This window comes from Bidens hawaiensis, unplaced genomic scaffold (assembly GCF_021521415.1).
Source record: "Bidens hawaiensis isolate Kalapana, Puna unplaced genomic scaffold, B.hawaiensis_p1.1 tig00007411_1, whole genome shotgun sequence".
Taxonomy (NCBI): domain Eukaryota; kingdom Viridiplantae; phylum Streptophyta; class Magnoliopsida; order Asterales; family Asteraceae; genus Bidens; species Bidens hawaiensis.
The window spans coordinates 84,918-110,709 of record NW_027491515.1 but is presented as its reverse complement, the minus strand read 5'-3'; positions in this window follow the sequence as shown (position 1 = coordinate 110,709).

The following is a 25,792-nucleotide window of genomic DNA, read 5'->3' as shown; positions in this document are numbered from 1 at the left end:
AGGCACATAAAAAGTTTTCCAATATAGAATTTTGAAAACTAAAATCCCTTTTATAAAATAAGTTGAACACCATCCTTTTATACGACACTCGAATCACTTGGGAACTCGGTGTGGGATAAAGGTCACCTAACCGCATTAGAGGAAACTTGTGAGTTTGAGGTTGGTTTGCCATATTTGTGGGATAAAGGTCACCTAACCACTTGTATGTGTAAACTCACACGTGTGTGTAAGTAGGACGACTTAAATTGGAAACCATGTGAATAGGGTCACCAAAGCATGGCGTACAATGGTGTTGATGGGATTAAACATTCCAACTAAGCATGAGATGCTTAACCAATCCCATAAAACTAGAAGTTACAAAGGGTTGCAATCGTCAAACGTTGACTACCTTGTTAATTTAAATAGTGGGATAAAGGTCACCATACTACTATTTGAATGTAACGTTGGGTTCTAGATTTTAATCATTAATTGTCTTGGAGACAAAAAGGTATTAACGATTAAAATAATTGATATCGAAAATACTAAAATTGAGCTTTGTTATGTTTGTAGATGGCCGCAATCAACAATCCACCTAACGTTATTATTCCACCCGTTAATAACCTATCAATAAGATCCATTCTCGATAAGGATCGTCTAAACTATACCAACTTTATGGATTGGTATCGAAACTTAAGAATCGTTCTCAAGCAAGAAAAGAAACACTACGTATTAGAAGATCCTATTCCTGATGAACCTAGCATTGATGATGCCGAAGACCATAACAATTGGGTTAAGCAGAATGAGGATTCGGTGCAAGTTTCTTGCCTCATGTTAGGAGCTATGATTCCCGAGATTCAAAAGGATTTTGAACTTCATGGGGCATACGACATGATCACCCAACTTAAGGAAATGTTCCTTACACAAGCTAGGGTGGAACGCTTCGAAACGGTTCGACCTCTTCATGCATGTTGTATGGAGGAAACCCAATCGGTCTCATCTTATGTACTTAAGATGAAAAGCCACATTGATCGTCTCGAGCGCCTTAATTGTCGCGTCTCAAACGAGTTAGCCACGGATTTGATCCTAAATGGCTTAACTAAAAGGTTTGAGACAGTTATTATGAATTATAACATGAATGGTTGGGACAAGAGCATTGGTGAGCTTCATGCAATGCTCAAAACGGCTGAGACGGGAATGGGTAAAAAGGTTTTACCCGTTCTCACGATCAATGAGAGAGGCAATAAGAAAAGGCATCACCTGGAACCCAAGGCAAAGGTTGCCAAAGGTAAGGGACAAGTCAAGGGCAAGTTCAAGGGAAAGGAAAAAGTGGAACCACCCAAACCAAAAAAGCTAAAGGTTAGCTCGGAAGATCCATGCTTTGGATATGGGGAGATTGGGCATTGGATAAGGAATTGTCCAACCCATCTCAAAGAGTTGAAAGCTAAGAGGGATGCGGGGCAAACCTCGGGTACAACTTTCATGATTCATATTGATCTTAATCTTATTTCCTCTAACACATGGGTATTGGATACCGGATGTGGAACTTATATTTGCAATTCATTGCAGGGGTTCAAGGGAAATAAAGGATTCAAGAAAGGAGATATTAGTCTCTTCATGGGCAACGGAGCAAAGGTTGTTGTCGAAGCCCGAGGTGACTACACATTGAAGCTTCCAAATGGTTTGGAAGTTATTTTGAAAGATATTTTGTATGCTCCTAATTTGACTAGGAACATTATCTCCGTTTTTTTGTTAGGACAATATGGGTATGATTTTAAATTTGTGGACAATGGTATTTGTGTTTTTATGAATAATGTCTTTTATTTTAAAGCAATGCCGTCTAATGGCATTTATGAATTAGTTCATGATAACACATCCTATGATAACATGTTGTACCAATCAAGCACCAAGAAACTCAAAATGGATTTGAGTAAGACTTATCTTTGGCATTGTCACCTTGGTCACATAAACAAAGACCGCATACATACACTTCAAAAGAATGGTCTTTTGGAATCAAGTGAAGATGATTCATTTGATAAGTGTGAGTCTTGTTTACTAGGGAAGATGACCGAAGATCCCTTTAGTGGAACAAACGAAAGGGCAAAAGACTTATTGGGTAGCATACATTCGGATGTATGTGGTCCCTTTAAGGCAATGACAAGGAATGGTGAAAGATACTTCATTACTTTTATCGACGATTATAGTCGTTATGGGTATGTGTACTTGTTAAGACACAAAGATGAAGCCTTTGAAATGTTCAAAGTCTTCCAAAATGAAGTACAAAATCAACTTGATAAAACCATCAAAGTACTTCATTCGGATAGAGGAGGTGAATACCTAAGTGATGCTTTCCGAGATCATCTTAGGAGTTGTGGGATCATCTCACAACATACTCCACTCGGAACACCACAACATAATGGTGTGTTCGAGAGGAGGAATCGAACTTTGTTGGATATGGTTCGATCTATGATGGCTAGAAGCACATTGCCTCTATCATTTTGGGGTTTCGCTTTACTCTCCACAACCCGTATTCTAAATATGGCCCCAACCAAGACAGTGGACAAAACACCTTAAGAAATATGGAATGGAAGGGTTCCATCATTGTCATATTTAAAGGTATGGGGTAGTGAGGCTTATGTCAAGAACAACACCCAAAACAAACTTGAAAATAGATCCACTAAGTGTATCTTTGTAGGATATCCCAAGGACTCTATGGGATATTATTTCTACAATCCAACTGAGCAAAAGGTGTTCGTTGCTCGAAAGGCCGAGTTCATGGAAACTAAGTTCCTTATGGAAGGTACTAGTAGAACGGTGGAACTCGAGGAGGATCAAGAAACACAAGCCGATACATGTTTGGTTGACACTAGCAATCAACAAGAGGTTGTTGAGAATGATCAAATGGTTGATCAAGAAACACAAAACGTTCGCAAATCCAGTAGAATTAGTCATCCACCCGAAAGATATGGATTTTTCATGGATGGATGCTATGTGGTAGATTCGGATGAACCTACTACGTACCGTGATGCAATGTCACAATCCGATTGTGACAAATGGCTAGAAGCCATGAACGTTGAGATGCAATCCATGCATGACAACCAAGTATGGGATTTGGTTGTACCACCTCTTAATTCCAAACCGGTTGGAAGTAAGTGGGTTTTCAAGAAGAAAACCGATATGCATGGAAACTTGGATACTTATAAAGCTAGACTTGTAGCAAAAGGTTTCACTCAAACTCAAGGGGTTGACTATGATGAAACTTTTTCTCCCGTAGCAATGCTAAAGTCTATTAGGATATTGTTTTCCATAGCCGCATATTATGACTATGAGATATGGCAAATGGATGTCAAACCGCTTTCCTAAATGGGCATCTTGAGGAAGATGTCTATATGGTACAACCCAAAGGTTTTTTCGATCCACAACATCCTAACAAAGTATGCAAGTTAAAGAAATCAATCTATGGATTGAAACAAGCATCTAGAAGTTGGAATCATCAATTTGATGAAGAAGTTAAGAAATTTGGATTCATCAAGAATGGTGAGAAGCTTGTGTGTATAAGAAAGCTAGTGGGAGCATCATTACCTTCTTAGTATTGTATGTTGATGACATACTGCTATTTGGGAATGACATTCCAACCATGGAAGGGGTAAAAGCATGGCTTGGAAGTTGTTTTTCAATCAAGGATCTTGGTGAAGCCGCCTATATTTTGGGAATAAAGATCTATAGGGATAGATCAAGGCGGTTGATAGGTTTAAACCAAAGTGCATACATTGACAAAATCTTGAAGAGGTTCAAGATGGAGAACTCTAAGAAAGGTTTGATACCTATTCAAAGAGGAACGATATTGAGTACGTCTCAATGTCCAAGCTCGAAGGAAGAGCAAGACAGAATGAATGGAATCCCATACGCATCGGCAATTGGATCCATCATGTATGCAATGGTATGCACTAGACTGGATGTATCATGCGCTTTAAGCATGACAAGTACATTCCAACATAATACGGGAAGTAGCCATTGGATGGCGGTCAAGAGTATATTGAAATACCTTAGAAGGACTAAGGATATGTTTCTAATATACGGTTCGGGTGAGGAGGAACTCGTTGTAAAGGGTTACACGGATGCGAGTTTCTAAACCGATCGAGATGATTCTAGATCACAATCGGGATATGTTTTCGTTATGAATGGTGGGGCAATATCTTGGAAGAGCTCAAAGCAAGACGTGGTAGCATTATCCACCACGGAACGGAATACATCACCGCCTCATTGGCAGCTCAAGAAGCTGCGTGGATTAGAAAATTCATTGCCGACCTAGGGGTAGTCCGTACCATTCAGGACCCTCTAGAGATCTTTTGTGACAACGAGGGTGCGATTGCTCAAATCAAGGAACCTCGTGCACATCAAAAGACGAGGCACATTGAGCAGAGGTTCAACTACATAAGGGATGAAGTTGAAAAGGGAAAGATATGTATTCGCAAAGTTCACACCGATCAAAACATTGCGGATCCACTCACGAAGCTCCTTGAAAGGCCAAAGCATGAGGGTCATACTTGTGCCTTAAGACTTCGATATTCTAGTGATTGGATATGATTGAATTTTTGTATTTAGATATTGAAACAATTGTTATTTTGACTCATTCATTTGATTATGGTTTATGATTATGACATTTTGAGTTATGTTCCATTTTAGCATGTTTAAATCCGTGAATAAGTTACTTATTCTAAATATCCGTAGTCGCTCATATTTGTGGGAACAAATATGAAGGTAAGACTATTATGAACTTGGATTGGTGGATATTCATGGGATATGAATATAGAGCAAGGGTTGCTGCCAAGGTTCATAGATATTTATGGGTTATAAATATTAGACTCACCCGCTCTTAAATGTTACTACATGGAATCCTTGTGATTGATCATAAGTAAATTTGAGTAAAGGCGAATATCATAGTATCCTCCGACCTGAGATACATACTGGGTCTTGATATTCACCAAGTATTATACTTTGACTTAGTTCTTCACTATTCTGAAACCTGTCAGTACATAAGGCTAAGATCAGGTCTGGTACAAGGTGATTGTGAGAGACGTATGTAGTCAAGAGGGGATTTGTCCCTCTTATTCTTTGAGAGTGAGATGTCTAAGGCCTGAAAAGTTAAATCAACAGAGAATGATCACTCTGTGTCTCTGGATTTGACATGACATCTGTGGCAAAAGGAGAAATGATAGATGTACCTAAATCATTTCAAGTAAGTGAGTTGAAGGGGATGATGTTATTGAAGGCATTTCGTCATGCGTATTAGGGGTAGTAAACCGTAGTTAGGCGGTATTTGCTAGTTGCATCAATCTTCTATGTATCTTGTGCAAGTGGGAGATTGTTGGACTCGTTATGCCCAAAACACATAATGTTATTGATGTGGCTAGTATGTCATGATTCAAGTCGGGTCATACCCAATAACAAGCTAGACAAACACCAATAATATTTGTTTATATATGATATGATCATAACAAATGAATATTAACACTTGAGTTATTTGGAAAGGGGTTTCCAAATAAAATGTATTTGTGAAATAAATAAATCATATGTGTGATTTTTACTTTGAGAGAAAGCATTCCATATTGTTGTTTAAGAGGGTTAAGTAACAATATACCTAGCATATCACATGTAATGTGTTATGTTTATAATGGTATAAGTTATAACACATTATGTGTAAGACCCCGAATCCCGGGAATCCTACAGTTGGTAATTATATCCGAAATTCTCAAAAATTTAAAACCAAACAAGTTCATCTTATTAAAATCAGTTCAGAGTAATTAAATAGCGGAATAATAAACATCAATATTCCCAAAAACGAGGAAAAGTGCCTAAAACCAAAATTTAAATGCTTATAATAATAAATTAAAAGAAACAGTTTGCGTTATTAATTCTTCAACTAGATGTGCCTTCAACCGTCTGACTAGTCTCTAGCACGTCCAAGCGGTAATCTCCAATCCTCAACCTGAAAGTCAATCTAACATACACAGAAAGTCAGCTTGAGCTGAGTGAGTTCAAGTTTTCAATAAGTAACATTCATTAAACAATTTAATTCCATAGGTATAAAAATGTAGGAGAAAATCATAAGTAAATAGATATATAACTTTTCTTGGTCAAATCATAAGTCAATAAAATCATAAATAATTCTTCTTAATCAAATCATAAATAAATAAAATAATAAGTATCTTTTCTTGATCAAACACGCAACACGGGCCTCCTCACCCCGGGTCTTCCCCAAGTAATATATTTGACCTTGTCGTGGTTTAACAAAACCAAAAATCATGCAACGCAAGCCTCCTCACCTCGGGTCATCCCCAAGTAATATATTTGACTCGGTCACGGTTTAATAATACAAAAATCACGCAACACGAGCCTCCTTACCCTGGGTCGTCCCCGAGTAATACATTTGACTCGGTCACGGTTTAACATACCTAATCATGTGATATGGGTCTCCTCACCCCGGGTCTTTCCCAGGTAATATATTTGACCTGACCACGGTTTACAGAACGGCGAGCCTCCTCACCCCGGGTCATCCCCAAGTAATATATTTGGCCCGCCGGGACATAAACATGCAATACGGGCCTCCTCACCCCGGGTCTACCCCGAGTAATATATTTGACCCAGTCACAATTTACCAACACATACACATTCACATACACACTTACATCTATCTAATTCAAACATTCAACCAAGCCATATCATCACATTCAATCCATAAATAATGGATAATCTAGGAATCAATACTAGGCCTAATAGCAACCTCGAGCCTAGACCACAAGTAATATGTATAACCTTAGGGAATATAAGACCATAAACGAGTCTACAATATCCTAAGGCATAAAATATAGTTCACACATATTTTCATAAATCCACATATACGAAAGAGGCTATGTAATACCAACCAAATAGTTTCAATACGTAAAATCGGGTAGAATTTTTAATATGGTGTGTATGCTAGCCTAAAATGTAAAAAGAGTAAAAAGGGGCATCATGAACTCACCTGACACAAGGCACGAATTCACCATGAGCTAAAGGACCCCTAAGTATCCCCAAACTCAAACTCCTGTCGGTTTTCATACAAACATCACTAACGACATTGAAAGGACTCGTTTATCCTACAAGACGTTCTAGCATGGTTTGAGTTACCTAAAACCTCGACCTCATAAAACTCATTCATAACAGCCCCCTGGGGCCTTAAGTTTACCAACACGACCCTTAGATACTCCCGGGAATAAAGAATTTCCAAATTACCCCCGGAAGCACTAGGTGATACTAACACGCGCGTTTAAGAGTTGTTTAAGCACTTAACATCCAACTCAGCCCCGTGTGGACCTAATATGATAATTTCACAGCCAACAAGTCCACACGACGCTACACGAGTCAAATGGGTCGGTAACTCGCAAGTACAACGCACTAACTATTCAATAAACGCAAATGCGCGTTGTACCGGCCCGTTTGAATAACTGACAACCAATTCAGCCTCCATACTTATAAAAATGATTTTTCAACAGCCGGTAACCCGAACCAAGGTCACCCGAACTGAATCGGTCGTTAATTACTCCAATACTCGCGTTAAACGCAACAATTCGCTATTCTAGACAACCGAATATCCACTTTCAATCTACAACTAGTTGACCAATCAAACTAACACTAATGGACATGATTTTTAAGTATGTTATATGGGGCTTACCTAGGAAGATTGTGGTGCAAAAACCTTAGCCGAAACAGCCCCGAAACTGCCCAATTGGACAGCCACTCGGTAAACCTAAAACAAGCGGTTTAACGTCGAATAAACGAGCCATAAGGATGAATTAAGGTGAAAAAGAGTTGTAGACATCTAATACCGACCTGGAATTGAACGTTTGGAGGCCGGGTTGTGGCTGAATGCACGCAAAACGAGAAGGGGGTCTAGGGGGTGCCGATTGGCTAGGGGTTAGGGTTTATATATATTTTTTTATAAAATATTAACAATATACATTCTAGCCCCTCCACTTTAGTAATGGTTGAACTTGTAAGAAAAGTTAAGTATGACCATCTTACGAGGGTTGCAAGGAGCTCCTGGGAGAATGCCGGGTCAAGCCTGAAAGGTGTACACAACACTACAAGGTTAAACCTTTTATCGGAAATTTACGGACGTTACATTATGGATATGTATAAATATAGAAACCTTGAAAAATAATAAAAATATAAAAGGGAAAGAAAGGGGGCCGCCCCCTACCTCTCATAATCTCTTTATTATTTAATTATTATTTCAATGGTAGTGGAGACATGCAATGCATCTTATTGGTTCCTTGGGGTGGTGCCAATTTTGAAAGATTATTATCTTTCTTTCTTGTTGGATTCTCTCATATAACAACATACAACACACAAGTAACACAAAAGGCAATAGAGGAAAAATCCTCTCAACTCTTCTTTCTTTCTTGGTGATTTCGGCCAAAGGAATGAGCAAGAAGAAAGTGCTTTCAAGTGTAAAATCCTAGCTTAATCAAGGTGTATTGTCGGAGGCTTGGGGTATGCAAGCTTGAGGACCTTCCATTTGAAATTCTTGCCTTCCATCCATCCTCTCTTTCACCTAGATTTGATTCTCTTGAAAGGTAGCTTTAACATGCATTTACTTTTAGTGACATGCATGTGTTTGATAGTATATATTTCGTATTTGGTTCCGAGCTTGGGTTTTGAATGTGTAAAATTGGTTTTATACTTATCAAATTAACAAGATTTAAAACTTATATCTGTAGCGTTTTTGGTAAAATTGGGATTTTATCACTTTGATAATCTTGTTAAAACCCAACACGTTTAACTGTTCGTCATTGGTTAAAGTTAAATGAAAGAAAACGAACATACACTCATTCATGTTCGTTCGCTTCATTTACAAGTCTAAATCTAATAATATTAGGCTTCATTAAAAAGCCAGATCCCAAAAAAAAAAAAAAGAAAAAAATCAACTTTATATGCAAATTAGCCATTCACCAGGTTTCCTTTCGCTTATTTATTCTACATCTACTTGACAAATATTTTACAAAAGATGTACTTCAGCATCCCGCACCTCTAAAGGACCAGTAAAGGATATATTTAAATCCCAATCATAACTTGAAATAGCATAGCAAAATGAAGAAAGAAATATAAACCTATTGCATACAGGATACATCTTCAATATGAATAATGATAATATATTGTTCATGAATCTCAAATAATAACTTACTGTTGGGCTCCAACAGAAAATTGAGATCGCCTGACCAATGATGCTGCCTAATTGAACCACAAACATGTCAAAATCAATGATAGCATCAAATAATATATCATTTTAAGCTTGAAGTAATACAATAATGATAATAAATGTAACAATATTGAATTACTTGAAGTACAACGGTCCTGCAATGTGAGAATCGAGTTCAAAAACCAAAGATTAACTGCACATAGACCTTCAAGTCGAACAAACCAAACCAAAACAAAAACGAAATTAAATTACGTCGAGATGAAGCAAAAATTGCCTGAATTTTTTTAAATCAATGCTTGAATAAGATTGTACTTACGAATTCAGACATTCATTCCATTTTTCTCAGCCAGCTTTACCGACCTAACAACTCACGATTTACGAAGAATTAACAGCAAATTATGATATATAACATGAATAAAAATTATCAAAAGTCAACAGTGATGAGGAAGCAAAACTCACGACGGAAACGGATGTGTTATTCGCATGGTTTTCTTTGCATTATTCTGGAAATCCTCCCTGTCACAATCATAATTCTCACCGATTAGCCACAAATGATTTCATAATCAATTCATCAACAAATAGAAGAGTTTATTTACATTTTAGCTTCAAAATCTTTCACCACTTCAAAAAAATCTCCAGCGGTCTTGAAACATGTTTTTTTACTTCCTATAAATATGCCAACACGTCATTGGGTGTGAGTCTGCGCACTACTGCCACCATCACCACAGTAGCACCGCCTCCGCCTGCCTCCATGTTCCTTCACTGCCTCCTCTTACGGCTTGCGGCTGGCCATATATATAAATTCAAATGGAACAGATGTGTTATTTTATAACTAATAATCGCCACATACCAATACCAATCCCTCAATACAAACCATAAACCACACAACCATTGCGCAAAATTTAAATCAGAAGCATTGCAATAACAAACAAACATGAATACACAAATTTTGAAATGGAATTGATTTTACCTCGGCATGTTTACAAGTTGCGTAGTGTCATCAATAACTTCTGATTGTGTTGCCTTAATCCACCAGAGCTTTAACCCACTCATTTTAACTTATAAAATATTAAGAAAATAAACAGAGAATTGATCAATTAGAAGAATAATTTTATTTTTAGCAGCAAATTAGGTCAGGGTTTTACCTAATCGATAGAACCCTAAAAGTCTCATCGATGGAATGAGATACACCATCAACGCCGTCATATATCTTATCTTGCCAGAGTGTGACCTAAACCCTAGCTTGGCCAGAAAAATAGCATAAAGACAGATCGGGTCTTAACGGGTCTTAACAGGTAAAATCAGGTATACGATTTTACCTGATTCTTCGAGCCAGAACGATTGGCCTCAGATCCTGGGCGCCGGAACCACCACCATTGACTCAGTGATCACCTACAAAACGTATCACTATTATGTTGTGCCAACTATCCTCCGATCAATTTGATTTCACCAGAAAGAATTTGAGAGAGAGAGAGAGAGAGAGAGAGAGTGAAAGAAGCATTCTGTAACACCTTGAAAATACCCCATCTAGTTTTGGGCTAAAAATGTTAAAATTATAAGTTAAAGGATTAAAAGTATAAATTCTGAAAGTTAAAGGATTGAAAATGAAAATTTTGAGTTTTGAGATCCATCGCGCTACGCGATGATCTCTTTACTAACTCCATCGCGCTACGCGACAGAGAATCACAAAATTCAAGAAAAAGGTAGGCGTCGCGCTACGCGACGAAGAAACTCACCGGTCTCATCGCGCTACGCGATGACCAGGTTAAGTAACCCGGAACACGTGGCCAGCCACGTGTCAACACGTGGCAGCCTCTGGTAAATTGCGGCGTCGCGCTACGCGATGGCCTTGGGGAAAAGGCCATCGCGCTACGTGATGGTCTGCAAAATTCACCTATAAAAGGGCAGCTACGGGTTCAAGCCATTTCATCCCATTTTCATCTTAGTTTTCACATAATTAACCTTGGTAAGCGTGCAAGGGAGTTCCGAGGTGTCGAGGGCTGTTTTTGCGAAGAGACGAGGAGTCGTTACACTGTTTAACGAGTTGTTGATCGTATATACGAAGAACAAGCCGAACCGCTGCTGATTTCTTAGCTCTTCCATCAAGCCGATTAAGGTAGGATTAAGGTTAAGTTACTTTACTAGTTATTTTAAATATATAAGATATAGCTAAGTTAAGGGTATAGTCGTTAAACTGTAATTATTTTCCAAGTGATGTTTTATAAAGCAAAGAAGTTGCTTCCACGTGAAGTAATGTTATCAAAACTATTAATTTTACGGGCATGTAGTAACTGGAAGGGGGTATCATTAGTAGACTCTTCTTGCCTAAGGAAAGAAATTCGTACAAATCCCAATCAACCGCGGGACCCGTTTGCTTACCTGGAGAAGTTTGCCAACGTGATATCCTTTATTAGGCTAAAGCGTGCTATTCCAAACGTCATATGTAAATTCAAAGTATTTTCATAAAACGACTATAACTATACTAAGGTTAGGTCAGACTTCAAGTCTCTGATCAGACCTCGAGTCTGCTGAATCTAATCAGACTTCAAGTCTGCTGACCAGACCTCGAGTCGGCTGAAACTGAAACAGACTTAAAGTCTGCTGAAAAATACGAACTAGGTACTTATGCATACCCATTATGAATATAGGTTAATAACATACTGAAGCCAAGGTGGTTGATATTTTCTACTGATAATATAAGGTGAACACGTTAACCTTTTACTGTCTAAACTGATTTTACTCTTGTAAAAGACAGGCTGTTCATTACAAAGAGTATGATAAATGTTTGCATGAGAACAATCTCTAAAATCGTTATAATATAAAATAGATAATAAAAAGCAACTCAGACCGAATACACATGTGTCTGGATCCAAACATAACTGATAATTGGCATACAAAACCAAGTCAGTCATAACCGGTTCTCTAACAGGGTTATATAGCCTAGGGGAAAGTTGTCTCCGAACAGGGGCTATATACTCGGGGAACCTTTGAATTGTGTGTGTAGGGCAGTGGTACAAATCCCCGGAATGGACAGGCATTCCTGCTGAGTTTGTGAAAGAGAAAACTATGTTTGTATTTAACGACTATTATAAATGTTTTATCGAGTCAACGTTTCACCAGCATATAGCTGACATGTTTTTCCCACCCTTGCAGGTAACTAGATGATAATAGATGATATACAAGGATTGGAGTCATAGAAAATCGCTCAAGATGGCTCGTTTTTGAATATTACAAATCCTTGTATTATTAATATCACGGTTTTGTAAAACTGAAACTCGGCTGTTTAATTCCCGAGTAGTTTTGATAATGTAAATTAATATTCTAATATTTAAAGATTTCCGCTAAAATAAACCCGCTACTCTGATATATTTACAAAACAGGTATCAACTGATGGTCACACTCCTAGGCCCTGGATTGGGGTGTGACAGGTTGGTATCAGGGCCATCGGTTTTAGCGAATTTGGTATTAAAATTAGTAACTAAGCTTTAACCATTTACCTGATAAATAGGGATAAGTTATGATTGGTAGTCTTGTAACATCCCGAAATTCCAAGATAATATTAATTATATTACTTAATAATAGAGGGAAAGTTTACTCGGGTTATCGGGATATAAATAGAGTAGGAGTTGGTATGGGTCGGGCTAGTGTTGGGTAATGGATATGGGTTACGGACTTGGGTTATGAACGAAGGAAGGAGAGTCCATGGGCTTAAGCCCATGATCCCTAATATAAATACCCTTAACCACCATTTCTCACATATTCCATACACACACTCAAAACACACACATTCTAACCGATCAAGATTCGAAGCCGAGACCCGAGATTTTGTTGATAGATCTGAGTTGGTAAGGTAAGAACAAATCCAACAAAGCTAATATTACTGAAAATGGTTAGGATTGGATGGGTTAACCGGACCCGAAACCCAAACTGCCCAAATCGGACCCCTAAAACGTCGATTTTAGGCCGATTTGATGGTTGGGATTTGTAGGCGCCGATCATACGATTCCGTGGGTACCAAAATCGAGTTATTTGGATAAGAAACGAAGGATTTATGGGCAAACAGATCTGCAGCGCGATAACTTCGCCTGCAAGATTAAGTTCGCCTGATGAACTTCGCCTTCAAGCGTAACTTCGCCTTCAAGCCAAGTTCGCCTAAGGATAACTTCGCCTGAAGCCAAGTTCGCCTAAGGTTTAACTTCGCCTGAAGCCAAGTTCGCCTAAGGTTTAACTTCGCCTGAAGCCAAGTTCGCCTAAGGTTTAACTTCGCCTAGAGCTAAGTTCGCCCGAGGGTTAACTTCGCCTAAAGCCAAGTTTGGTTAGAAAATAAATTATAAAGCGATAAGTTAAAGTAAGCTAATACTAGGCCACCAGATTAGATCAGACGAGTATTGATACGTGTAACTTGTACAGTCAGCCGAGCTCAGTTAGAGAAGGGATTTACAGCTATCAGAAAAAGAAGCAGAGTTCAGGTGAGTTTCTAGCCCCATTCCTTGTTATGTTTTCGGGGCTGTGTGCATACTCGATGTGTTGTTAATACATTTATCCTAAGTGATAAGTGTATGTCATATGTGATATGTGTGATAGATATGAATGATTGTTTGTCGGTACGCGAACGATCTTCGGATATTGCGCGTACTGTCAGGTTAAAAATAAAGGTACGAATATTATATATCGAAGATGTATGAATATTTCAAATGAATACTTGTCGGGGCGTGAACGATCTTCGGATATTGCACGTAACGACAAGGGGTATGGTTGTTAAATGAATGAGGTAAGGAATGCCTAGAGTGTTCTTATGTTATAATGTAAGTATGTGTATATAGGTACACGAATGGCATGTGAGTTCTACGTTCGACATTGTAAGTTAGGATGGAAAATCCCTCTAGCTTCTGTCGGACATAGACTCGGCTGGTGATGGCGTAGTTAAGGACTGCGAGCCTTATACGTGAAGTAGATGATATATGTAAACGTAGATAAGGACTGCGAACCTTATACGTAATGTAGATAGGCGTCAGCATAGGAAAGGACTGTGAACCTTATACGTGCTGATTTTGTAGCATAGGGGAGGACTGCGAACCTCGTACGTGCTATGAATTAGGTTGCAACATAGGGAATGACTGCGAACCTTGTACGTATTGTGGATGTATTACAGCATAGGAAAGGACTGTGAACCTTATACGTGCTGTAATTGTAGCATAGGGGAGGACTGCGAACCTCGTACGTGCTATGAATTAGGTTGCAACATAGGGAAGGACTGCGAACCTTGTACGTGTTGTGGATGTATTACAGCATAGGAAAGGACTGTGAACCTTATACGTGCTGTAATTGTAGCATAGGGGAGGACTGCGAACCTCGTACGTGTTCACGACCTTGAGTACAGGTATAGACGGTGAACTATGGACGTACTCTCGGTAGACTGAGGTTAGTGATTGTAGATATGTATGTATGTATGGTAGCAAGTATGTATGTAGAACAGAAGGGTAACTAGTGAAGTATGGATATGTATCTACGGATATGTATGTATTGTATGGCGTTCGATTAACTAGAACTCACTCAGCGTAGCTGACTTTTAGTATGCACGCAGGTGAGCTGATTATAGAGTTAGCATGAGGATGACACACGGCATGGATTGAACGGCTGGCATCTGAAGAAAGAAGTAAAGAAGTAAAGATGTTTTAAATATAAAGTTTTGTGTTATGGTATCAAAGAAAAGATTTAATGTTTTGTAACAAATGATTGATGTTTTATATTCCGCGAAAAGTTTTAATAAACTCTGATTTGAAGAACTGTGTTTATGAGTAAATCCGACACGAAAGTAGGGCCACCGGGTTCGGGGCCTTACAAGTTGGTATCAGAGCATAAGTTCGAGAGATTTAAGCATCCTACATGCTTAGACTCGAACAGAAAATGGGATTTAAGTAAGAAAGGAAAGAAGATGCCAGTTCAAGAACGCCATGTGTCGCTCAAGCAAGATCAGTAAAGGTAAAGTGTATGATCAAATGATATATGTTAATAAGAAAGAAAAGATATGCGAACGATAGGGATAGGAATAATTGATTGTTTGATTTGGCTAACTGCTTAAGTAGAACCAGCACAAATAGACTCATAAAGGGAAGTGTATAGGACACGGAAAGCAACGTGATCAGCTAGTCACAGCTGGCCACTGTTATTACCTGTTAGCCTTGCTATCCTTGTACTAAATAGTTCCTTGAGTGATGATGTTTGTGTTTTCCCTTTTAGAATACTAATAGCTGGAGCTGGAGAATTTGTTGGAACTGGGGGTCGCGCTGGACGTCGTGGCAGGCCTCGTCTTGTCCGGCAACCCTCGGTAGAAGAAGCTTCCCACACCGAAGATGAAGGAAGCGCAGCTGGAGGAGACCAGAACAACAACGAAGAAGTTCAACTTAGCCCTGCAGTTCAAGCAGCCATAGTTCAAGCTGTAGTTGCTGCTGTGAAGAACCTGAATCCCGAAGGATCTGCTGGAAGCCGTGAACGAACTGCTGAAGGGGCGGGTGGTGACGGTAGGAAGGATGGGGAAGGAGAAAGAGGGGCCTCGAGTGAGGATAAGTCTGTGAAAGTCGATGACGGGAGAAGAGGCCAAGGTGGGTGCAACTATAAGTCCTTCAAAGGATGCGACCCGCCAAAGCTGACTGGGTTGGGAGACGCAATCGCTACTCTCCAATGGATAGCCACTATGGACAAGGTTATCCGCATTAGCGAATGCCGTCCCGACCAAGCTGTGGGTTATGCTACTCAGTCATTTGAGGAAGAAGCTATGTATTGGTGGGAAGGTGTGGAGCAGAGAAAGACTAGGGATGAGATCAAGGCGTTGAGATGGGACGATCTGAAGGAGTTGGTGATGAAAAAGTTCTGCGCAGATGCCGAGGTTGAAAGGACGGAGATGAAGTTCCTGAATTTAAAGGCCGGTATGATGACGCATCGTGAGTATACTACTGAATTCAACCGACTATCTAGGTTGGTGCCTGATATGGTTGACACTGAGGTCAAAAGAATCAAATGTTATGTGAGGGGATTGCCACAAAAAGTCCGCATGTTGGTCAGGGCAAATAAACCTGCTACTTTTGACTCTGCTGTTGAACTTGCAGAGGTGGTTTATGCTGACCTGGCTGAGGACGATGTGGTGGTGGGGGAAAAGAAGGAGAAGAAATGGGCTACCTCTGCTAAGCGGTCCGGCGAGATGGTGACAACAACTGATGAGAGGAAGGCCAAGGTTGGGAACAAGGATGCGTGTAAGACGTGTGGGCGAGTGCACCCGGGGGAATGCAGGATTGGGACAGACAGGTGCTATCGGTGCGGAAAGGGTCGGCATTACTCTAGAGACTGCCCTGATCGTCCAAAGTGCTTCAAATGCGGAAAAACTGACCACATGGCTAGGGATTGCAAGGAATCAGGGGCGGGAGGTGCGAAAGGATAAAGACTTGGGGAAACTGCGGAGAGGAACACCTGATGAAGGAATAATTGCTCATGCAATGGTTTTATTAAATTACATTTGCTTAAGAACTTGTTTTGTGTTAAGGTTTAAAACTTATGCTTATCAGTGACGTGTAATATATTGAGTTTGGTTATGAATGATTATTATGTTATGATAAAATGTTGTTTTAGACATTAGTGTTAAAAGTACTAATCGAAACCCTTAGAAGGATGAGATGAGTCTTGGTACATCGAGGGTCTCATGGACAAGCTACCTTAAATAGCTAAAACACATGACCACCATTCGATGGCTGCAAAGTCGGGAGTAAGAAGGATAACTCAGAAAGCGAAGGCGATTCAATAAAGTGTGTAAATATAAGAAGTTTTCCTTTTATAGGGAATAGGTTAGGTTTCGGGTACGAAACCTCTTTAAGGAGGGAAGACTTGTAACATCCCGAAATTCCAAGATAATATTAATTATATTACTTAATAATAGAGGGAAAGTTTACTCGGGTTATCGGGATATAAATAGAGTAGGAGTTGGTATGGGTCGGGCTAGTGTTGGGTAATGGATATGGGTTACGGACTTGGGTTATGAACGAAGGAAGGAGAGTCCATGGGCTTAAGCCCATGATCCCTAATATAAATACCCTTAACCACCATTTCTCACATATTCCATACACACACTCAAAACACACACATTCTAACCGATCAAGATTTGAAGCCGAGACCCGAGATTTTGTTGATAGATCTGAGTTGGTAAGGTAAGAACAAATCCAACAAAGCTAATATTACTGAAAATGGTTAGGATTGAATGGGTTAACCGGACCCGAAACCCAAACTGCCCAAATCGGACCCCTAAAACGTCGATTTTAGGCCGATTTGATGGTTGGGATTTGTAGGCGCCGATCATACGATTCCGTGGGTACCAAAATCGAGTTATTTGGATAAGAAACGAAGGATTTATGGGCAAACAGATCTGCAGCGCGATAACTTCGCCTGCAAGATTAAGTTCGCCTGATGAACTTCGCCTTCAAGCGTAACTTCGCCTTCAAGCCAAGTTCGCCTAAGGATAACTTCGCCTGAAGCCAAGTTCGCCTAAGGTTTAACTTCGCCTGAAGCCAAGTTCGCCAAAGGTTTAACTTCGCCTGAAGCCAAGTTCGCCTAAGGTTTAACTTCGCCTGAAGCCAAGTTCGCCTAAGGTTTAACTTCGCCTGAAGCCAAGTTCGCCTAAGGTTTAACTTCGCTTGGAGCCAAGTTCGCCTAAGGTTAACTTCGCCTAGAGCTAAGTTCGCCCGAGGGTTAACTTCGCCTAAAGCCAAGTTTGGTTAGAAAATAAATTATAAAGCGATAAGTTAAAGTAAGCTAATACTAGGCCACCAGATTAGATCAGACGAGTATTGATACGTGTAACTTGTACAGTTAGCCGAGCTCAGTTAGAGAAGGGATTTACAGCTATCAGAAAAAGAAGCAGAGTTCAGGTGAGTTTCTAGCCCCATTCCTTGTTATGTTTTCGGGGCTGTGTGCATACTCGATGTGTTGTTAATACATTTATCCTAAGTGATAAGTGTATGTCATATGTGATATATGTGATAGATATGAATGATTGTTTGTCGGTACGCGAACGATCTTCGGATATTGCGCGTACTGTCAGGTTAAAAATAAAGGTACGAATATTATATATCGAAGATGTATGAATATTTCAAATGAATACTTGCCGGGGCGTGAACGATCTTCGGATATTGCACGTAACGACAAGGGGTATGGTTGTTAAATGAATGAGGTAAGGAATGCCTAGAGTGTTCTTATGTTATAATGTAAGTATGTGTATATAGGTACACGAATGGCATGTGAGTTCTACGTTCGACATTGTAAGTTAGGATGGAAAATCCCTCTAGCTTCTATCGGACATAGACTCGGCTGGTGATGGCGTAGTTAAGGACTGCGAGCCTTATACGTGAAGTAGATGATATATGTAAACGTAGATAAGGACTGCGAACCTTATACGTAATGTAGATTGGCGTCAGCATAGGAAAGGACTGTGAACCTTATACGTGCTGATTTTGTAGCATAGGGGAGGACTGCGAACCTCGTACGTGCTATGAATTAGGTTGCAACATAGGGAAGGACTGCGAACCTTGTACGTGTTGTGGATGTATTACAGCATAGGAAAGGACTGTGAACCTTATACGTGCTGTAATTGTAGCATAGGGGAGGACTGCGAACCTCGTACGTGCTATGAATTAGGTTGCAACATAGGGAAGGACTGCGAACCTTGTACGTGTTGTGGATGTATTACAGCATAGGAAAGGACTGTGAACCTTATACGTGCTGTAATTGTAGCATAGGGGAGGACTGCGAACCTCGTACGTGTTCACGACCTTGAGTACAGGTATAGACGGTGAACTATGAACGTACTCTCGGTAGACTGAGGTTAGTGATTGTAGATATGTATGTATGTATGGTAGCAAGTATGTATGTAGAACAGAAGGGTAACTAGTGAAGTATGGATATGTATCTACGGATATGTATGTATGTGTATGTATTGTATGGCGTTCGATTAACTAGAACTCACTCAGCGTAGCTGACTTTTAGTATGCACGCAGGTGAGCTGATTATAGAGTTAGCATGAGGATGACACACGGCATGGATTGAACGGCTGGCATCTGAAGAAAGAAGTAAAAAGTAAAGATGTTTTAAATATAAAGTTTTGTGTTATGGTATCAAAGAAAAGATTTAATGTTTTGTAACAAATGATTGATGTTTTATATTCCGCGAAAAGTTTTAATAAACTCTGATTTGAAGAACTGTGTTTATGAGTAAATCCGACACGAAAGTAGGGCCACCGGGTTCGGGGCCTTACAAGTCTGCCTATCCCTAAGTTATCATATATACAGATTTCTTACACTAACTACTACGGACAAAAACGTCGGGTCGCAAGGCGATCTAATCCTGCCCCTGATGCTGAGCCATCTGACCGAGTTAGCAAAAATTTTGGTCCTAAGTGGCCAACTGTCTCGGTAAATCCGACTAAACCGGTGCACGTGAACCCAACTGATTTGAATCCGATGAATCCAAACCAGTTAAACCCTTTTGATCAAATCGATCCTTACTTGGCTTACGGAGGCCAACCAATTTATGCTCCGGGAAGTCCAGAAATGCCAATAGAAATATCCAGTGACACTTCTGAAAGTATTCCAATGACAGGTACCCCGAACAATTATCCATATGATCTGGAAGTTCAAAGTAGAGTCAAACAAGAAACAAGTATTGAATCCTTGAGTTGGATGAACTGTCATTCAAACCAGAATTTATGGCATCTTGGATCACCCCCACCAGGTGTTCAAACTTTTGCTGAACCAAGTCAAAGATCGGTTTATTATTCTGATAATCCTAATTTTCCACCGTATCATGGACCTGTACAAAACCATAGCTGAACAAGCAAACGAGATATGGGAAGAAGCCCGCTTGATTGAAGAATTTTATACAACCAACCTTCCTGATGAGGAAATGCAGACATATATAATCCTCACTTGTATCAGAGAGAAAACGCTTTTCTTTTTCCTTCGGCATCCGCACCGGTAGGGTATCCCAACCCACCTAACTCGGTGATGGATGAATTAAGAAACGAAAGGATCAAGAAGAAAAAGACGGGTCAAGTGTGTTTAATCGATCGCTGTGTAAGAATTGTGGTAAAAAGCATGATGGGAGATGTTTGAAACCCACCCCCAAAGTTGATGTCCGCAAGTTTGATCCATACTCAACTTGCAACTTTTGTAAACGACCAGGACACAAGAAGGAGGATTGTAGGAAGAAGTTGATTGTGTGTTTTGAGTGTGGTGAGAAAGGACACTTTAGTGCGGAATGCACTAAGAAGAAATCGGCAGCTGGAGGCGCCAGTGGTAGTGGTGCCAGAAACGAGGGGAGAAAGAAAAATACCCACGCTTTTATGCTGAATACACAAAAAGCGGGTGAATTGCCAGATATAATCACTGGTATGTTCCCTATTAATAATGCTTATGCTAGAGTTTTATTTGATTCTGGAGCTAATCAGAGTTTTATAGATTATAAATTCTGTAATTTACTAAATAAACCTCTAGCTAAGTTAAGTAAGCAATATGAAGTAGAAACGGCTAATGGGTCATTAATCAAAATATCTGAGGTATTAAATAGTTATATTACCTTAGTCGGATATGAAATGCCAGTACAATTATTACCAATGGAGTTAGCTGGATTTGATGTTATTTTAGGAATGGACTGGTTAGCCGCCAACCAAGCCCGGATAATATGTAACGAAAAAGCTATTGAAATTTTAACTCCAAATAAGAAAATGATGCGAATAGCTGGCGATAAAGATTCTGGTAAGATAGGAATCATTTCAAAAATAAAAGCTAGTCATTGTTTGGGAAAAGGTTGCTTAGCATTTATGGCTTATGTAACCAAGGGGCCCGAGTCTAAGAAACTAGAAGAGGTCCCAATTGTCGCTGAATTCAAGGATGTGTTTCCTGATGAATTGCCTGGAATTCCGCCTGATCGAGAAGTTGAGTTTAGAATCGATTTAGTTCCGGGAATAGCTCCAATTGCTAAATCTCCTTATAGAATAGCACCAACTGAGATGAAGGAACTGAAAAAGCAATTAGACGAGTTATTGGAAAAAGGATTTATACGACCAAGTTCTTCACCCTGGGGAGCTCCAATATTGTTCGTTAAGAAGAAAGACGGATCAATGAGGATGTGTATTGATTACCGAGAATTGAATAAAGTCACGATCAAGAATCGATATCCGCTCCCGAGGATTGATGATCTTTTCGATCAATTACAAGGAGCAAGTTGTTTTTCCAAGATTGATCTAAGATCCGGGTATCATCAACTGAAAGTTCAAGAAGAAGACATATCCAAGACAGCATTCAGAACCCGATATGGACATTATGAGTTCACTGTTATGCCTTTTGGACTCACTAATGCTCCGGCAGCTTTTATGGATATGATGAATCGAGTCTGTAAACCTTACTTAGATAAGTTTGTTATTGTTTTCATTGATGACATTCTTATCTATTCCAAGACGAAAGAAGAACACCAAGCTCATTTGAAAACCATACTCGAAACGTTAAGGAAAGAGAAGCTTTATGCCAAATTCTCGAAATGTGAATTCTGGTTATCCGAAGTACAGTTTCTTGGACATATTGTTAGTAAGAAAGGTATTCAAGTAGATCCGGCAAAGATTGAAGCTATTACCAAATGGGAGAAACCCAAGACTCCGACTCAAGTAAGAAGTTTTCTGGGGTTAGAAGGTTATTATAGAAGGTTTATCCAGAATTTCTCAAGGATAGCGGTTCCATTGACATCATTGACCCGCAGGTCTGTGAAATTTGATTGGGGACCGAAGCAAGAAGAGGCATTTGAAACTCTTAAACAGAAACTAACAAATGCACCTATCTTAGCCTTGCCTGAAGGACAAGATAATTTCATTGTATATTGTGATGCTTCACATATAGGAATGGGATGTGTTTTGATGCAAGGGAAGAAGGTAATTGCTTATGCTTCACGACAATTAAAGGTTCACGAGAAAAATTACACCACTCATGATCTGGAGTTGGGAGCTATAATTTTTGCAATAAAGTTATGGCGACATTATTTATATGGTGTAAAGTTTACAGTTTATACCGATCACAAAAGTCTGAAGCACATATTTGATCAGAAAGAATTGAACATGAGACAGAGGCAATGGATGGAAATTTTGAACGATTATGATTGTGAGATAGTTTACCATGAAGGTAAAGCTAATGTGGTAGCTGATGCTTTAAGTAGAAAAGAGCGCGAAAAGCCAAAAAGAGTACGAGCTTTGAGGTTAGAACTCAAAATTGATGTATTAACTGAAATCAAGGAAGCTCAAAAGTTGGCACTAGAAGAAAATAACATAAAGGCTGAAAAAGAAAATGGAACAATAGATCAATTAGTTAAGGGCGATGATGATATACTCAGATTAGGGAAATGAATCTGGGTACCAATGGTTGGGAAATTGCGAGAGAAGATATTAGAAGAAGCTCACAAATCCAAGTATATGATGCATCCGGGTAGTGATAAGATGTATCATAATCTTAAGGATGATTATTGGTGGATTGGAATGAAGAAAGAAATTGCTCTGTATGTGGCAAAATGTTTAACATGTTCAAAGGTCAAAGCCGAGCATCAAAAGCCATTAGGTTTGTTAACACAACTTGAGATCCCGATTTGGAAATGGGATATGATAACCATGGACTTTATTATGAAGTTACCAAAAACCAATCGCCAAAATGATGCAATTTGGGTTATTGTTGACCGATTGACGAAGTCGGCTCATTTCATTCCAATGCAAGAATCTTATAGCATGGATAAACTGGCACGATTATACATTGAGAATATTGTATCTTTACATGGTGTGCCATTGTCTATAATTTTAGACAGAGATAGTAGATTCACTTCAAAATTTTGGGCAAGTTTTCAGAGAGCTATGGGGACACAATTGAACTTAAGTACCGCGTATCATCCGCAAACAGATAGTCAAAGTGAACGTACTATCCAAACCTTGTAAGATATGCTTCGTGCATGTGTAATTGATCTAGGAGGAAGTTGGGATACTCATTTACCCTTCATGGAATTCTCATATAAGAATAGTTATCATACGAGTATCCAAATGGCACCATTTGAAGCACTGTATGGGCGCAAACGTAGGACACCTGTATGCTGGTCAGAAATTGGAGATAATCAACTATCAGGTCCTGAAATTGTTCAAAAGATTACTGATCAAGTAATCCAGATACAAGAACGATTGAAAGCAGCAAGAGATAGACAGAAAAGTTATGCTGATATTCGTCGCAAGCCTTTGGAATTCCAAAAGGGAGACAAAGTACTACTTAAGGTATCACTTTGGAAAGGTGTAGTACGATTTGGAAAGAAAGGAAAGTTAAGTCCACGATTCGTATGACCATTTAAAATACTCGAAAGAATAGGACCTGTTGCTTATCGACTAGAGTTACCTGATGAAATGAAAGGCATACACGATGTGTTTCATGAATCTAACCTACGCATGTGCTTAACAGATGAAACTCTTTCAATGCCGTTAAAGGATGTGGAGGTTAATGGAAAGCTTAAATTTGTGGAGCAACCAATTCGAATTGAAGATAGCATGATTAAATTTCTTAAACGTAAACGATTTAAGTTGGTAAAAGTTCGTTGGGATTCAAGACGTGGACCTGTATATACTTGGGAAATTGATTCCGAGATGAAACGAAAGTATTCACATCTCTTTACATAATCTCGAGGACGAGATTTTTCTAAAGGTGGGGAGGATGTAACACCTTGAAAATACCCTATCTAGTTTTGGGCTAAAAATGTCAAAATTATAAGTTAAAGGACTGAAAATGAAAATTTTGAGTTTTGAGATCCATCGCGCTACGCGATGATCTCCTGACTAACTCCATCGCGCTACGTGACAGAGAATCACACAATTCAAGAAAAAGGTAGGCGTCGCGCTACGCGATGAAGAAACTCACCGGTCTCATCGCGCTATGCGATGACCAGGTTAAGTAACCCGGGACACGTGGCCAGCCACGTGTCAACACGTGGCAGCCTCTGGTAAATTGCGGCGTCGCGCTACGCGACGGCCTTGGGGAAAAGGCTATTGCGCTACGCGATGGTCTGCAAAATTCACCTATAAAAGGGCAGCTACGGGTTCAAGCCATTTCATCCCATTTTCACCTTAGTTTTCACATAGTTAACCTTGGTAAGCGTGCAAGGGAGTTCCGAGGTGTCGAGGGCTGTTTTTGCGAAGAGACGAGGAGTCGTTACACTGTTTAACGAGTTGTTGATCGTATATACGAAGAACAAGCCGAACCGCTGCTGATTTCTTAGCTCTTAAGTTCCATCAAGCCGATTAAGGTAGGATTAAGGCTAAGTTACTTTACTAGTTACTTTAAATACATAAGATATAGCTTAGTTAAGGGTATAGTCGTTAAACTGTAATTATTTTCCAAGTGATGTTTTATAAAGCAAAGAAGTTGCTTCCACGTGAAGTAATATTATCAAAATTGTTATTTTGACGGGCATGTAGTAACTGGAAGGGGGTATCATTAGTAGACTCTTCTTGTCTAAGGAAAGAAATTCGTATAAATCCCAATCAACCGCGGGACCCGTTTGCTTACCTGGAGAAGTTTGCCAACGTGATATCCTTTATTAGGCCAAAGCGTGCTATTCCAAACGTCATATGTAAATTCAAAGTATTTTCATAAAATGACTATAACTATACTAAGGTTAGGTCAGACTTCAAGTCTGCTGATCAGACCTCGAGTCTGCTGAATCTAATTAGACTTCAAGTCTGCTGACCAGACCTTGAGTCTGCCGAAACTGAAACAGGCTTAAAGTCTGCTGAAAAATACCAACTAGGTACTTATGCATACCCATTATGAATATAGGTTAATAACATACTGAAGTCAAGGAGGTTGATATTTTCTACTGATAATATAAGGTGAACACGTTAACCTTTTACTGTCTGAACTGATTTTACTCTTGTAATAGACAGGCTGTTTATTACAAAGAGCCTGATAAATGTTTGCATGAGATACAATCTCTAAAATCGTTATAATACAAAATAGATAATAAAAAGCAACTCAGACCGAATACACATGTGTCTGGATCCAAACATAACTGATAATTGGCATACAAAACCAAGTCAGTCATAATCGGTTCTCTAACAGGGTTTTATAGCCTAGGGGAAAGTTGTCTCCGAACAGGGGCTATATACTCGGGGAACCTTTGAATTGTGTGTGTAGGGCAGTGGTACAAATCCCGGGAATGGACAGGCATTCCTGCTAAGTTTGTGAAAGAGAAAACTATGTTTGTATTTAACGACTGTTATAAATGTTTTATCTAGTCAACGTTTCACCAGCATATAGCTGACGTGTTTTTCCCACCCTTGCAGGTAACTAGATGATAATAGATGATATAAAAGGATTAGAGTCATAGAAGATCGCTCAAGATGGCTCGTTTTTGAATATTACAAATCCTTGTATTATTAATATCACGATTTTGTAAAACTGAAACTCGGTTGTTTAATTCCTGAGTAGTTTTGATAATGTAAATTAATATTCTAATATTTAAAGACTTTCG